The 16,187-nt window shown below is 54.4% G+C and overlaps 1 long non-coding RNA gene across 3 annotated transcripts in view; it reads right to left on the bottom strand.

The window, feature by feature from the left end:
- LOC116952027 (uncharacterized) overlaps positions 1-15,989 on the bottom strand; it is a 31,242-nt gene extending 15,253 nt beyond the window's left edge. The window contains exons 1-2 of one of the 3 annotated variants that reach the window (XR_012946927.1): positions 15,835-15,989; positions 12,840-12,929 (exon numbers count right to left, since the gene is read on the bottom strand). This is a non-coding gene — a long non-coding RNA (uncharacterized LOC116952027). The remainder of the gene's footprint in view (positions 1-12,839; positions 12,930-15,834) is intronic. The other 2 variants (XR_012946926.1, XR_012946925.1) reach the window with 2 other exon arrangements.
- Positions 15,990-16,187: the final 198 nt, after the last annotated feature.

Here is a 16,187-nt window from a genome sequence, read left to right as displayed (position 1 = left end):
ACGGACGATGGTGAGCTGGACAGCAGCTTCATTGAGGCGTTCACAGACGAAGATGCGCTTGTGCCACGTCGTGCCGGTGACGTCGCAGCGACAGCTGCGTTGCCACAACCTCCGGAGAGCACAGCGAAGGTGGCCACGCGGGACAGCGACGTCGGGAAGGGACACGAGGAGACGGCGCCCACGGCGACCGCGGGGCGAGGCAGAGCCAGTCGACACCGGGGTAGGCGCGGGCGAGGCAAGGATATGCGGCAGCTGTACCACACCAGCAGGAGCAAGAAGAAGCAGCGAAGGGGACGGTGGGCAGCCCTGCCGGTCGGGAAGCGGAATGGCTATAACCTCATGATCACAACGCCTGTGACGTGCGTGCCCACAACATCTGTCTGCTTGAGACAAGACGTCCTGGCACCATCACCAGACAGCTCAAGTAGCCCCCTCCGGCCACACCATACATCCTCACACGATGTTGTTGGTGTCACTGGTGGAGGTCTGGGAGATGGCGCTCTTGATGGGAACACGTGTGGAAAGGATGGACTCAGTGCTGACATGGTGGAACCAGAGTCCCTCAGCTCACGCCCAGAGAAGCCTCTGCCCTCCGTGTCCAAACCCATTGCTCACAGGAGCACTAAACATGTGGACGTGCTGAGCCGGAGGGGAGTGAGCGGCCGGCTAAACAAGGAGCTCATTCACAAAATCGTGCTGCAGAAAAACAACTTCTATAAAGTAAGAATGAAGCCATGGAGGTCGCCCCTCGACAAGTTGAAGCTCGTTTTAAACATCCCAAAGTCCGTGGTGAAAGATCAGCCACTCGGCGAGTATGACTACATATCTGATACAGACACGGATCATGATCCCATGGGAGCCAAGGGCATAAAGATCGACCTAAGAGAGGTGCCTTTGAAACAGCCGATCGCACTAAGTGAGAGGTTGAACATCGCCTCAAATACACAAACCACCACAAATTTCTCACCAGGGAAAAACAGACTCAATTCTGATACTGTGCAACAATCGGAATTTTTTGAGCACCAGAAAGAATCACACGCCTGGAAGGAGCACCACGATAAAGACACAGAGCTGGGCATTGCCACTGAACATTGTAAGCATGACGGTGGCAGTCGTGCCAGTTCCGGTGAGGCGGCAGTGTCAAGGGAAGAGGAATCTCAGCCAGGGATGGATAGGGGGTCCCTTGGCGGCATATGCAGCCCAGGGCTACAGGGGGGGCCCCGGTTCCATGAGGGAGCTTCTCTACAGGCCCTCACCAGTCCCTGCTGGAGACTGGAGGATCGTGAGAGGTGGAGCGATGCCATGAGCTGTGAGTCAGGGAGCAGCAGAGATGACCCGACACAGAACTGGGAACCCGGCGCTCAGCACTCGGACTCAACCAGGCCCCTGCAGCATCCGTTGCCGGCAGTCTCTCCTGGCGCCAGCCACTCACTGGCAAGTACTGCCCTCGAGGTATTTGATTTGGGTGGCAGCGCCAGCCCTCAGCTGCCCTTCCCGTCGGGCGGCCACCTGGGCAAGACAGCGGCTCACTTTGACGCAGAGGACATCCTGGAGGCACTGCAGCTCAGCGAGCTGGGCGAGCGGTCGCGGTGTGAACCAATCGAGGCCAGCGGAGTGGCACATGCCACTGACATCGGTCAGGATGGCAGCGCGGCCCACGTGGACAATCTGAGCACCACGGATGCCATGGAGAAGGAGTGGTCCTTCCTAGACGAGATGAGCAGTATTTTCTCAGGGAATTTTGACCTCAACCAAGAGCTGAACTCGAATCTAACGCAGCCACTGCTGAGTCACGGTGGAAAGCTGTCACTGAATATGGAAAGTAATTTCGAAGAGCAGACAGACATCGGCTCTACAGAATTTCACATGACAGAGACGTTTCACACTCCGCCTTTAGTCCAGGGTAGCAAGATCAAGAACATAATGGACACCATTACAAATATCACGGATGTGGAACACCTTAAAAACACAGCTTTGCACAATGACACTTGCATCTGCACTTCAGAGAGCAGCAACAGCAGTAGCAACAGAAGCAGCCTCGGTGAAGGACAGCCAGCCGAGTGTAGGAGAGGAAAAGCACAGTCGTCCGAGTCTGTTGTGGCAGTGCCGAGTGATGCCAAGACAAAGCCCATCAGCTTTCTGTCGCCAGTGCTGCACTGTGACTTCTGGACAGGCGACTTCCACCCATTCAGCCCTTGCTTCGATGAAGCACCATCGCCGTCCCCGGACTCCCGTGCGCTCACCGTGCTCGAGCGCTATCTGCCCTGCTACAACAGCACAAGCGAAAGTGGTGCTCTAACCATGTCCCCAGAGACCCGGAGCATTGCACCAGGGCTGATGATGAGGACGACGACAACAATGCCACTTGGAGCGAAGTTGCCACAGGTTGAATTGGGGCAGCTTGCTTTGCAAGCTCCCGAGGACACGAATTTCCTCCCATCAGCTCCACTAAGCGTCCTGGCTGCACTGTGTCACTCGGATGAAGATGCTTCAGCAATGGTCGCCCCCTGCGGCATGCTGAGACTGTCAGACTCTGAAAAACTAGAGCTTTCACAGAATGGTAATGTTACTGTGTGCAAATACACGGGGTCTCTAACAGCTGAGCAGGAAGCAGGAAGCATTTCACTGGGACTGGTAAAGAACTTGGAATGCGATGAGGTCCACACACAGCCTGCAGTTACTTGTGATGAAGCTAAATGTTTCTCTGAAAACGTCACACTGAATGGAGTCCCTGAACTCTGTGATGAAAGCCCTGAAGCTGCAGTAGCATGCATCAAGGAGAAGGCCATGGTAGATTTAAGTTCAGCGCAGGGTGACCCACCCATCTGTTCAGAGTTGGAACCCAGGGACTCACCTTACTTTCCTACAGATGGAGCACCTGGAGTTGGAATACATTCGTCCAAGTGCCAGATGCCCATGAATCCTGCCGTGGGCCTTCACGACGTTCTCTACTCCCCTATTTCCCCTGACAGCTTCATCTTCAGTGATGCGGCGAGTTGTGATGGTGGCTCTGAAACTGACATTGTGAGCAGTGCTGAGTGCGGTGGATTTGCAGGTGGAGCCTCTGCCAGGGAGGACATGAAACCAGTTTGCAGAAGCCTTGTGCAGATTAATGAAGATCTCCACGTGAAATCTCTCCTGGACTCTTCTACACTTGAGCACAGCCCAAAAGCAGATCCGGAAATAGAGCTCATGGACAGCATAGTTAAATCTGTTGAATCAAGTTATGCAATAACAAAAGAGAATGTTGAAGCAGTTGGTGAGTGTATAATTGAGTCTACAAAGCCTCCAGAAATTAAAAGACCAAAGGCCACATGTGAAGGTTTACTCTTTGCAAGCGAGCACATCTCTTTGGGTCATAGGAGCTGCAATTTCTCAGCCACAACAGTTGCAGAGAGTGTCATGACCTCTTCTCGTGCTTCTCCGCACTCCTCCAGTGGTGACCCCTGCCCTGACGAGCCTCAGCAGCAGCAGCCACAAGCAACTGGGGGAAACAGATGTCATCTCACCAATGCTACCGAGTCGCCTCGTAGAAGGAGAAACTCATGCCCCAGTGAAGGAGCGATGGGTCAGCAGCTGCGCTTCGCAAAAGAAAATGGAGAATGTATCACCTCTCAGTCTGATGCTGTCCCACTGAATATTCTGCACTCATCTCAAAATGAAAGCAAACCTGAACGGGCATTGAAAACCAAGGCAATGAACTCTTCAGGTGAAACTTGCTTGGGGGAGCGTGGAAACCCAGAGGCTGTTTATCTTCACGCTGAACCCCATCGAGGCCTCCCTACCAAATCTGCCGAGCTTCTGGTCACTGTAGTGGCCCACCATGAACAAGAACTCAATCGAACCGCTCAGCACTGGGGCTTGGGTGCCACGCGGCTCCAGGTGGATGAGGATAACAGCGCACATCCGGTGGCCTTCACAACAAACCGAGGATCACAACCAGTGGAGCTTGGTGACCGGTGCGAGGCCATAGGAGAGCAGGGTGGCCCTTCGTGTTTGGGCTCCTCCTTGCTGGAGTTCACTGCTACAGGAGGAGGACGCGGAGGTTACGAAGGAGCCAGAGATTACGGTGGAGCCATCGTCAGTGGGAGCCATGAGCTCCCTCGTTTAAACACGGAGCACACAGGTCCCGACCTTGATCAGCCAGTCGCAGGTTCAGCCACCAAGAGAGAAAACCACTCTCTCGATTACGAAGATGCACAGACAGTGCCATTGTTGGCGCTGAGTGACACATTTGGGAAGTCACCTGCAGATATTGAGGTGAGAGCCCTGAGCAGTGGTGAACCTGAAGCTCTGGAAGAAGCACCACCACTCAAGAAGGGCACTCACTCCAGCCCTCCTGATCCAGGGTCCAAGATAATGAGCCATCCTTGTCCACATTCGATAACCCAGGCCCCCAGTTCCCCAAGCATTGAGGTCATCACGGGATGGGGTCCAGAGGAGGCCTCCTCATTGTGCAATGTGTGCCAGGCTTCCTTCAGGTCCCGGGTGGGATTAGTGCGGCACAAGGCCATCAGACACAATGCACAAGTGCAGCTTGATGACATCTCGCACGTGAAGGAGGATGCAGTTGAGGGGACAGAATCGGTGGTGGCAGAATCAGTGGGGGCAGCACAGGAGGGAATATTGCATCCTAACCTTTCCATGCTCACACACAATACCGACCTGCGCTGGCCACACAAGCAACCTGTGGCAGACATTGACGGCTGCTCACGTCCCCATATAGCACATCTAGACTCAACCATAACAACCACCATCTCCCAGGTGTGCAACGCAGACATGGCCACGACTGTGAACAGTTCCCGACCAGTGCAACCCGAACTATCGCTACCACAATGTGGTTCTCTCAGCCCGTGCACACCGGTGGTGGAGAACACAACGCAGGCTTTTGTCGAGAGTTTGTTCCAATTCAATGAACTGGACCATATTCCTGCAGCTGCGACACATGAGAGCTCAGGTACTGAGATGGACGGTGCAGACAACAGCCCTAAAAGAGCTGGTGGTGTTGGTGAATCCGTGATGGACAGGCACCGGCTGCCGTCGCTGCTTGATGGAGACGCAATAAGAGATCTGCATGCACAATCGGATGCAGGTGCCGGATTAGTGAAGATGTGGGAACCCCGTGCACAACCCAGAGCGACAGAGGAGGATGAAGAAGTGGGTGGACAGAGAACACCGGAGCCCCGAAGCCCCTTCTACAGCACCTCTGCTCCAAGGGTGATGCCTGGCCCCTACGACCAGAATAAAAGTGTGGAGGATGAGGAGGACAAGGAGGAGGAGGAAAATGAAGACACAGAACGACAGGATATGGCATCACATGGCAGTAGGGAGGAGCCGATGGTTCTGGAGGATCATGGAGGGCGCAGCTTTGATGCTGACCTTTACCAGGGCCCCTGCAGCCTGCAGGCTTCGCTACCCCTACAAGACTCTTATCCTGGTTGCCCCAGCGTGGCTATGTTTAGCGGGATTCTGGAGGAGAGGGAGGAGAATGGCAGCTGCAATGGTAACAGACATCCCGAATGCATTCCAGAGGTGGCGCCCATGGAGATGATGGGCCAGTGTGAGTTGACCAAAAGCCCTATGCTGGACCTACCCGAGGACCCCTTCATCGAAGCCATCGAGCGGCACCTGAGCACAGTGCGGGCGCACGCGGATGCCCCCCGCGACGTCCCAATGCGCGGCATCGCCGAGCCGAGCGCCGAGGAACCGCACATCTGTGACCTCTCCTCGGCCACGGCAGCCCACGGCGGCCGACGCTCACCGGCACTGGACGAACAGCTCCTGCCATCCTTCGTGGAGGAACGTCGCCTCTTCTCGCCGTCTCCATCCGACGCGTCCGAGGCTCTGGTGGATGCGCACCTCCTGGCAGAGCCACTGCCACCGGGGTTCCTCGAGGGGGTCCTCCGGGAACTTGCCGACGAAATCAAAACGAGTTCCCGGGGCCGGCACGAGCCGACCACGAGAAACCGCGACAAGCAGTACAAGTGTCGCGCATGTTTCCAGTGGTTCCTCACGCTGGGCGAGCTGGACTTCCACAAGCTGTCACACATCCCGGCGCCGCCCCCTACTTGCTACATGTGCGTGCAGCGCAAATTCAGCTCCCGCGAGCAGCTGCGCGAGCACCTGCGCGAGAAGCACTGCAAGCAAAGTCAGCAGCGGACGTGGAGCTGCGGCATGTGCCTCAAGGAGCTGTCGGACATGTGGATGTACAACGAGCACCTGCGCGAGCACGCGGCACAGTTCTCCAAGAAGGGCCAGGTGCACAAGATGGCGCTCATGATGGCCGCGTGCAACGACGAGTACGGCGCCCGCGACTCCGACAACGACGAGGAACGGGGCCCGAAGCCGCAGGCGCCGCCGCTGCCCGTGGGGGCCCTTCCCGAGCCGGTGGACGGAACCGGCGTGGACGCGGCATCCGTCTCTCCTGGACAGGCCCCCAGTGGGGCGCGAGAGGGACTGGCAACGAAGGTCGCGACTGCGGGACCCGAACAGGGACCCGAACAGGGACCCGAACAGGGACCCGCGTGCGAGCTGGCGGCCGCGCGCATCCCCGCCGGGGGGGTCCACCCCGACTGCAAGGACCCTTCGCGCGACTGCCACCACTGCGGCAAGCAGTTCCCGAAGCCCTTCAAGCTGCAGAGGCACCTGGTGGTGCACAGCCTGCAGCGTGCGCACGTGTGCCAGCTGTGTCCCGTCGTCTTCCTCGACGCGTCGGACCTGCGGGCGCATCTGGGCGCGGCTCACGGCGTGGACGAGGAGGAGGCCGAGGTGGTGCGCCACGTCACCATCTACGACTGCGAACAGTGCGCCGACGTCATGCACGTCATCAAGAAGTCGTTCATCTGCAGCGCGTGCAACTACACCTTCTCAAAGAAGGAGCAGTTCGACCGACACATGGACAAGCACCTGACGGCTGGGGGAGCCGTCAGGGCCTTCCGCAGGGCCGTGAGGCCGCGGGAGTTGCCCCGTGCCAACACCAGCTCACGTGCACTGACCATGGATTGCGGCCCGCGACCGAAGAGGTGCAAACTTGGGGTGGACGAGGGCGAGACACTCGAGATGTTTGCAGAGCGCAGGCGAATGATGTTCGGCGAGGAGCCTGATGAAATGGACGGATATGCTCATGAGAATCCCATGCACTCGGAAACGATAGGGGCAGCCAACAACTTCACGATGTGTGTGGCGAGGTCTCATGGCTTCCAAGCAAGGATCTTCCCTTCTGAAGCACCTGCTGATGATGATGATGATGGAGATGATGATGGAGATGATGATGATGATGATGGTGGTGATGATGATGCTGATGATGAAGTTCTGCAAGGAAACAGCTGTTTCACTGTTCCTCATTCCCCGCCTCCACCCCTCACCGAGGGCAATGTGTGTGTGGATGAGGTTCCCATGTCCCGAGAAAGGGTGCTCCGAGGGGTCTCAATCCCCGCGGGGGGGCCCGACTACAGCACCAGCACAGGGGGCACCAATAACAGCAATAACATGAGGGACACCAGCCACAGCAATTGCACAGAGGGAAATAATATCAGCAGGACAGGGGGCACAATCAGCAGGACAGGGGGCACAATCAGCAGCACAGGGGGCACAATCAGCAGCACAGAGGGCACAATCAGTTGCAGCAACAGTACGGCGAACGCCAATAATGGCACAAGCATGGGAGACGTCAGTCACAGCACCAGCACGAGGGATGCCGATAGCAGCAGTAACAGCGGCACAGAGAGCATGATCACAGAGAGAACGAACAGCAGCAACAGCAATAGCAGCACGATCACCAGCAGCAGCAGCAGCAGAGATATCACCAATCACAGCACTAGCATGGGGGGCACTAATAACACCAGTGCCAGCACGGGGGCCACCAATAACAGCACTGGTACCGGGGGAAATGATAGCAGTAGCAGCACAAGGGACACAAGACACAGCGCCAGCAGCAGCACCGATACAGGGAGCGGCACCAACAACAGCTGCAGCATGGGGAGTACCGACAGCTACAGCACAGGCACATCAGGCTCCAGCTACAGCGACAACACGGGGGACACGAATAGAAGAAACACAGCGGACACCAACAATAGCATCAGCAGAGGGAATACAGATTGCAACAGCATGGGGGACGCAAGCAATGACGGTTGCAGCAGCACATGGGACACAAGAACCAGCGGTAGCACCAGTACAGGGTCTATCAAGAATAGCATTAATAACAGCAGCATCGGCATGGGCATTACCGATAACAGCAGCGAGACGAGGGGCATCGGAAACAGCAGCACTAGTATAGAGGGTTCCAGTGCACGGGGTACCAGGGCAGAAGGTAATGGTGCAGAGGGTACTAGCATGGGGGTTACCAGCGATACCAACATTTCAGAAAGCATCAGCGATAACAGCAGCAGCACACTGGGCATCTCCGGCACGAGCGCGGAAGAGTCTCCCACAGGGGTTGGCACCACAGGGGTCGCCGTCATGGGGCACACCAGCAGCAGCAGCAACAGAACAGGGGACAACATCACGGAGGGCACCAGCACGCTGGGCACCGGCACAGGGGACACTTTACCAGGGGGCACCGGCCAGGGAGGCTCCTATACTCTAACAGAGGGCACCAGCAATAACAGCAGCGCTGAATGCACTTTCATGAAGAACATCAGTAGCAGCCACGGTACGGGAAGTATTAGCAAGGGAGGTACTATCACTTGGGGCGCCGCCGCCTGCAGCACCACCAGCAGCTACAACCGGAAGAGCTCGCCTGATAAGCCACAGAGAGGCCCCAAGCGACCCTGTGACAGCACTGGCTCCACCGGCAGTTGCAGGGAGGCACCCAGCAAGCGCCTCAAGGTGGCGGCAAGGGCCCCCAAGCTGGGCCACCCCAACCAGACAGTACCCCGTCATGGACACCACCTGGGTCTCACCTGCGGTGGTGGGGGAGGATATGTCGGTGGAGTCGGCGGTGGAACTGGCAGCAGAGGTACTGGCGTTGGAAACGTCACCGTAAGCGGCAGTGGAAATGGTGGTACTGGTGGCGGGATTGGTGGAACTGGTGGGGGAAATGTTGGTGTTGGAGTTTCTAGTGAAAAAGTTAACATTGCTGGAGGTGCAAATGTTGGTGGAACCGGTGGTGGAAATATCAGTGGAAAAATTAACGGTGCTAGTTTTGGAAGTGGTGATGGAGTGTCCGGCAGAAAGCTCAATGGTGCGAGTGGCGGAAACGTCAGTGGAACTTTTAGTGGAACGTCCGCTGGAAATGTCAACGGTACGAGCTCGTCTGCTGGCACAAGCAGCGACCTTGAAGACTCCAGGTCCAGCGTCGGCACCCTCTACACGGCCTTCTTCTCGAGCCACTCCTCGCGCGAGGTGCCGGGGCCTCACAGGAGGCCGCTGCTTGATTCCCTCTGTGGCGGGAGTCGCACGGGAGGCCCTCACACCGCGAGGCCACGGCCAGCGCTGCCCGCCAGCTGCAAGTCGGCCCAGTCGCAGCGGGATCTCCTCAACCAGATGTTCGGCCACCGCCTCACGACCTTCAAGATCCCGCTGAGAAAGGAGTGCAAGGAGCAGCTATCGGAATAACCAGGAGGCTTATCAACTATCGCCACGCAGTGTGGCCCTCTCCTGATATTGTGCAGCCATCACCATCACTGCTGGATGAAGGCATCCCCATGCCATCACAGTCCAACGCTGCTTCCATGCATCTCACTTATACTCGTCTAGTCAAGTACCATGAATTACCAGACCAAAGAAGCCTTTACATTACTTCTGTCCTGCTATACCTCTCCAAGATGTCTATGTGGCAGATTGTATTTTATACAGACGTGTTTGTTGATTTTCCTCTGCCGAGGTGAGCGAGGTGGTGACACTGCAGTCAGTGGCCTAGCTGTTGAGTGCACAGGCAGTGCAACTGCACCGGGGGATTCCCACGGGCGAGAGGGGAGGGCCCAGGCACCAGGCTACGAAGAGGGTGAAGCTGACAAGGGGGAGGGCCCATTTAATTCCTTGCAACAGCGCCCATGGCAACCACGCCGTGCCACTGGTGTCAGTATTCTGTGTTATCTCCTGTATTTAAATGTTTACAGCTGTAGCGCTGAGCAATCGCTCTCGGACACAACCACGATTTGACGGAAACCGCAACCCAAACAACACGAGCAACTCTTATCCCACCCATCCCAGCCGGCACAATGCTGCATCATCGATTAATATTGATTCTGAAGCTCGCAGCGCACATGTCGAACTGCGGTGGCACAGTGGTTAGCGCGCTGCACTATAAGCTCGGCCGCTTGAGTTCAATTCCCAGCCCATGGCTAACATGAGTGGTAATATCTAAATTGGTCCTGCGTCCCCTCCCCCAACCTTCACCAACCTGTACTGAGCCAGCGCGGTGAGGTATGGTCAAACAACACCCCCATTACCGAAATGGCATGGGGAGGCCTTAATTTAGCAGTGGATTGACATAGGGGGCTGAACATTCTTATTTTACATGTAATGGGCTGACGTTACCCACTTCAGCAGCCACGAGTGGCCGTTTAATTCACCAGGCTGTGTTATGGGCTGTCACAGACGAGTTTGTGTAGCTTCATCATTGATAAACCAACAAAAAAAACTCCCTGAAAAGTCACTGTCAGAAGTGCTGCATTGACGTCACTGTACACACGTGTGTCGACTCAACTCCCATGGACATGCGAGCGTTTTACGTCGACATAAGTGCGACGATAAGCGCGATAATTTATATCGCTGTAACTGCCACGTGGGTGCTCTGTCGGCTCTTAGTTACCACCCACAAGGGCAGGCTCATATCGACACGGATGCTAAACATCGGCACCCGTGCCGATCTCGCAAGATATGAGGTGCTAAGAACCACACATATATAGAAGCCTATATATAGATGTGCAGAATAACACTATATACAGGGTATATATACACAGCACTATGAGTGCAGTATAGACTGCACATGTGCAGTATGCTGTATGACTATGTAATGGTGTAATACAGTACTATTAGTGCAATGGATGTGTAGTATATATAGTCTATATACTGTACATACTATAAAAAGTGTGCAGAGAAGGCTATTTACTGATGGGTAAACAAACAATTTAATATCTACATTAATATATGTGCTTTTATGTATATGTGCCTTCATAGGTGCTCGCTAACAGCACTTGCCCCAACAGTCTGTTAAGGCTATACGGGGGATCTTTGTCTTTGCTGAGTGCAACCTTGGACACATTATGAAGTTAAGACACGGGGATTATGCGGCCGTGGTTCTGTGATCTTTCTTTTTACGCGAATACGGGACGAGCGTGGCCAGAGAAGCGGCAGGAGCCAATGGGAAATGAGTGGCGGCCCCGCTTCACCGCATGTGGAATTCGCGTCGGAGAAAATGTTGGATCAGGTGAAGTCGACACAAACCCCCACCCCACACGTGAAAATCTAGCTGCGCCTCTTGGAGATGGAAACGTAATTTGACGCCTTATATCGATATAACCATGTCACGTGGAAAGTTAAGTCGACATCGCTCGTGTCGCATACATAAGCCGGTGTTAATCCTGCCCTCAGTGGGGTCACTGCATCACTGCTGCTGTGACTTCACAGTCCTTTCTCTCGGTAAGAAAGCTTCACACTCACGTGGGATGGCCCGGGACACTCAGCCCAAACGTGCAGCTACAAGAGAAGAGGTGCTCGTTGTTTTATTTGGGTCCCGAATTCCTGTAAGAATGCGTTACCTGGGAGTGAGGGGAGAGACGGGGGGCGGGAGGGAGGGGTGGGTTTGCTGTGAAATCTGGACCCAGGTCTCCCCTGTGCCGTGTGGCCCTGGGTGGGGGATCATAGCGGACCTCCATGCCACCACCGCCAGCCCGTGCGCAGCCAAGCCAACTTCGATTTGAATACTGTGACAGGTGCACCGGGTGGGGACCGTGCAGCGATTGTGCGAACGGCTCGCTGGCCCCAGAGACAAGCCCTCTACTCTGATCCAGCCCTGAACTCCCGACGCTAACCTCGACAGTATTTCTGAGCCTTGCCCCTAGCCCTGAGCCTAGCCCTAAACCTAACTTTACCCTTAGAGACCTGGGTCTAACCCTGAGTCTAACCTTATCCCTAACCCTGAGCCTAGAAGCAACGTTATTGGTTGCCCTGAGCCTAACTCTGAAGATAACCCCCACACTAATCCTGAGCCTAGCTCTGAGCCTAACCTTACCCCTAAGCACGATCTTCACCCTTACCCTAACCCCGCTATACACCCTACAGGTGACCCCCTAAGCTTTGCTCTCACATGAAGCCTTGAACACACGCATAATTTCTTACCCAAACCCTGATCCCGAGTCTAACTCGAACCCTGAAAGTTTGCTGCCGCCATGTGCAAGTGCTGCATCTCATCGTTCGTCATTGTCTGTGTTGATGTTTTAGTGTTGTGTGGTGGGGGACAGAGGGAGGGGGTCATACCTGCCCCCCCAGGTTCGTTCCCCAGAGTTTAATGTCTGACTAAATATGTTACGGGTCACTGGTAGATTCGACGAGGTGCCACGTGACTAGTAGCCACAGCCATAGCGAGAGGAGGTATACTGGATGTGGTGTGCCAGATGCAGAAATATGGTGTTACCCTCCACTCCTCCTCAACTACTCCTCGATCACCACCACAATACTTGCTGTATACCTGCTTGCCTCTCGTCAGTACACAAGTACAAGCACATGTGTGCTTACAGACACGCACGTACACGTTGTGTGTATAAATAAGGTGCTTGCATTGAGGGGGGTTGGTGGGCCACGTGAGGACGGGAGTCCTTGACTGGCCCGCGACCGCCCTCCTTCCACTCGCAGTGGACCAAACCCCATGGTGCTATCAACTGACACAGGTGTGTTACCTGCAGAGTAGGCGAGAGTGATGTCCGATATGAACACGAGGCTCCACGCGGTGAGGGCCGAGATGGAATCGTGCTCACGGGGACCTGGGACTCCACAGAGATGTTACAATGACAATTATTATTTTAATAATAAATGAATTATAATTATTATTGATATATTAATGACGAAGGTGATGATGATGATGAAATAAATACTCATCGCGGAGATGGTGCCGGCTGCTGCCTGTGTCCTGTTTTAATGCTGTGCGCAGCGAGAGAGATCGAGGCCGGTCGTGTTGGGGTTATGGCTAGTTGTAGGTAGTAAAGGAGTTGTTAATGTTGGAGCTGGAGGTAGCCTTAGTGTTTAGGATAGACGAAGGACTAGGTTTAGGGGGGGTGTATGGGATAGAAGTAGCATGGGTGTTTGGGGTAAGGGGGTGGTGTTCGGGATAGTCGGCTAGTAATAATTCTATTTTCGCAAACTGAAAAGTATGCTCAAGAGCTAAATGCCAATGTTGAGGACTGCTAGCCACGAGAGGGCTGCGGGAGAGAGAGTTCACATGTAGCGCAGACTACAGTGGTTTGCTGTGTGATCTCGAGCTCGGGTTGCATGCCCACCATCACACTCCTGTGGCTTGTCTTTAATTTTCCATTCATGAAGATGTGGTCATCAGCCTGTTGATGTTCTGATGCAGCTGATCGTTACACCAGCGTCAGCAAAGAATGTCAAAGCCATGGGGTGCGATGTGTGTGTCTCGAATGAGGTGTTTATTTTGGACGTATGGGGTGTTTATTTTGGACGTCTGCGTTGTTCCACTCTGCCCGCCAGTGTTCTTCCAGATCTGGGTGAGATTTTAGGATGGTGACAGGGCGATTCAAGGGGAATCGGGACTTGAGTTGGCGGCGAGGAACATTGTTAAGGTCTTGCTTGATGTTTAAGTGGTTGTCGTTGGCAATAAAACGTGTAAACTACCTTGCAGTTTGCACGGCTTTGCGGATATTTGGTGGCAAAATGTTCGATAATGGTAGTTTAAGGGGTATATATAGGTGGTGCTATTGCTAAGGGAAGAGGCAGTGTTTGTGTTAGTTATAGAGGTGTGTTAGTAGTGTTCGGGCTTGAGTGTGGTTCCGGGGTATAGAGTAACAGCGTACTTGCACAGAGGCGTGTATCCTTACTCTGCAGGTGATAGACAGGGGGAGCTCTCACACAGGTGAGAAAGTGGTTGTTGATGATTTTGGTGATTATCACGATGGTATTCGGGAGGATGGTGAGGATGATGATGTTGATGGTATTAGGTGATGATATCGATGAAAAATATGCTATTTATTCAGATGATTATATTCCTGAGGATGGTGCTGAGAATATACGTTAAAATTATGATTAATACGACTGACTATGGTGATGGTATAAGTATTTTTTTACAGCGATGATTGATGTAGATGAGATGATCTCAAACTGCGGTCTGCGGACCACGCTCCATTCACGTGGTCCGCTGAGAGGTTTCATAACTAGGGAATGTAAGTGGCAGCGTGTTTATAGATCATATATATAGTACAGCCTTTTACATACCGATAGAAGATGGTTTAGTTATACCCTGACAACTTTTGAGACGTATGGTGTTGGAATCAATACAACTAATGTTCGATATTACGTTTAGCTCGATTACACACATTCTCGTAGCATAACTGATTCTGAGCTAATGACGACTCGGTTTATCCACCAGTGTCACATGGAAAGCATTCTACCAGAATGAAGTGCGTTTTCTAAAAAAAATGTAGTGAGTACAGTGGGCTCGTATCGGCCCGTTCAACATCCAGAAATGTATGTGGCTGAAATGGGATCTTTTCAAACGACGGCAAATAATGTAGCCGGTGATGACACAGTGAAAAGTCCGAAGTCGAACGTGCGACTAGAGAAAGCGGACGTCCACCTGCAGAGGGCCTAAGTGAAGGTGCGGAGTGTTCTCGTTCCGTGGTCAGCGCTACGGTGCGCTACGAACCCGGCGACCCGAGTTCGATTCCCGCTCATGGCCAACACCGGTGACGATTATATGAGCCGGTCCTGGGCATCCCCTAGGTCGAATCAGCCTCAAATGAGTAGCTGGTGCGGTGTGTAAACATCGCCACTGGGGAGACAAAGGCGGCCAAGCGTGGTGCTGGCCACCCACCCCCTCCTGTACCGTGCCGGCCTTCATAGGTGCTACTCGCTAACAGCACTTGCCCCTACAGCCCGTTAAGGCTACACACGGGGGGATCTTTGTCTTTGGTAAGCAGCACGAGTGGCCGTGCCGGGAATGGAAGGGGGAGCGAAATGACCTCCCAAACAAAACAGAAAGAATATCCGACTCGAGCTTTGTGAACGCAACATTAAATGTAAACATTAAATGTAAAAGGCCGTGGAAAGTTCAAATCACGCCAGCCTCCGAATCGCAAAAACATGGAAGCAGCCACCACCACATGATGGACGAATAACCTCCTCTGCCTTGCAAGAACTTGTCTACAATGCGTGTAAAGAACCAGCGGAGGCTCGCGATGGACGCTGCTGCTGCTGGGGCGTTGGAGGCAGTCGCCCTTTGGCAACAACAGAGGGCAGAGGAGCTACGCTCACGACAACGAGCCGAGCGCCGGGCGGATAAAACGCAGCGAGTTGGCACACGGTGGGTGCATCTGGGAGTCATCTCAGTCAGTCAACCCATGGCACCTGTCCCGTGGCCTCCTGCTAAGCGGGACTTCGACACTTCACGTGGTCTCAAAGTGCACCTGGCCTGGCACAAGCGCCGTTGTGACATCACCGCCACTTAATGGCAAAAGGCGGTGGTTGTTGTTGTTGTTGACGGTGATGTTGGTGATGTCGGCGAGACTGATGTTGATGGTATTAGTGATGTCGGTGAGGAGGATGTTGATGGTATTAGTGATGTCGGTGAGGATGATGTTAATGGTATTCGTGATGTTGCTGAGGGTGATGATGTTTGGTGATGGTGAGTGTTATGGTGGACATCACCAAACTCACCCTCACCTTTCCCTCACCTGTGGGTTCCACCAAAATACGCAACGCGCATGCACAGTTTCTGTTCAGACTTGGTAGTGCTGATAAGCGCCTCTGTTGGACACCAATTGCCAGTCTGGATACGCGGGCGACGCCCCGCCCCCTACGCTGGTATGGGCGGGGCTCGGGTGGGGAAGGCGAGGCCCAAGCGCCGAGCTGCTCCAATAGGTGGCGTCGAGCTGCCAAGCGGGGGGAGGGGTCGTGGGGGGTTATAGCTACGCCAATCGGATTAGGAGAGCACGGCGGTGGGCGTGGCAATTGTGTGGACTCGTATCCAATCGGCGGCGTTAGGCGAGAGGAGGGGCGTGGTGGGGGGCGCGGCC

This window comes from Petromyzon marinus, chromosome 45 (genome assembly GCF_048934315.1).
Source record: "Petromyzon marinus isolate PM22_M1 ecotype Great Lakes invasive population chromosome 45, UKy_Petmar_22M1.pri1.0, whole genome shotgun sequence".
Classification (NCBI taxonomy): Eukaryota; Metazoa; Chordata; class Hyperoartia; order Petromyzontiformes; family Petromyzontidae; genus Petromyzon; species Petromyzon marinus.
The sequence above is the reverse complement of the archived record's forward strand: the minus strand, read 5'-3'. Positions and strand labels throughout refer to the sequence as shown.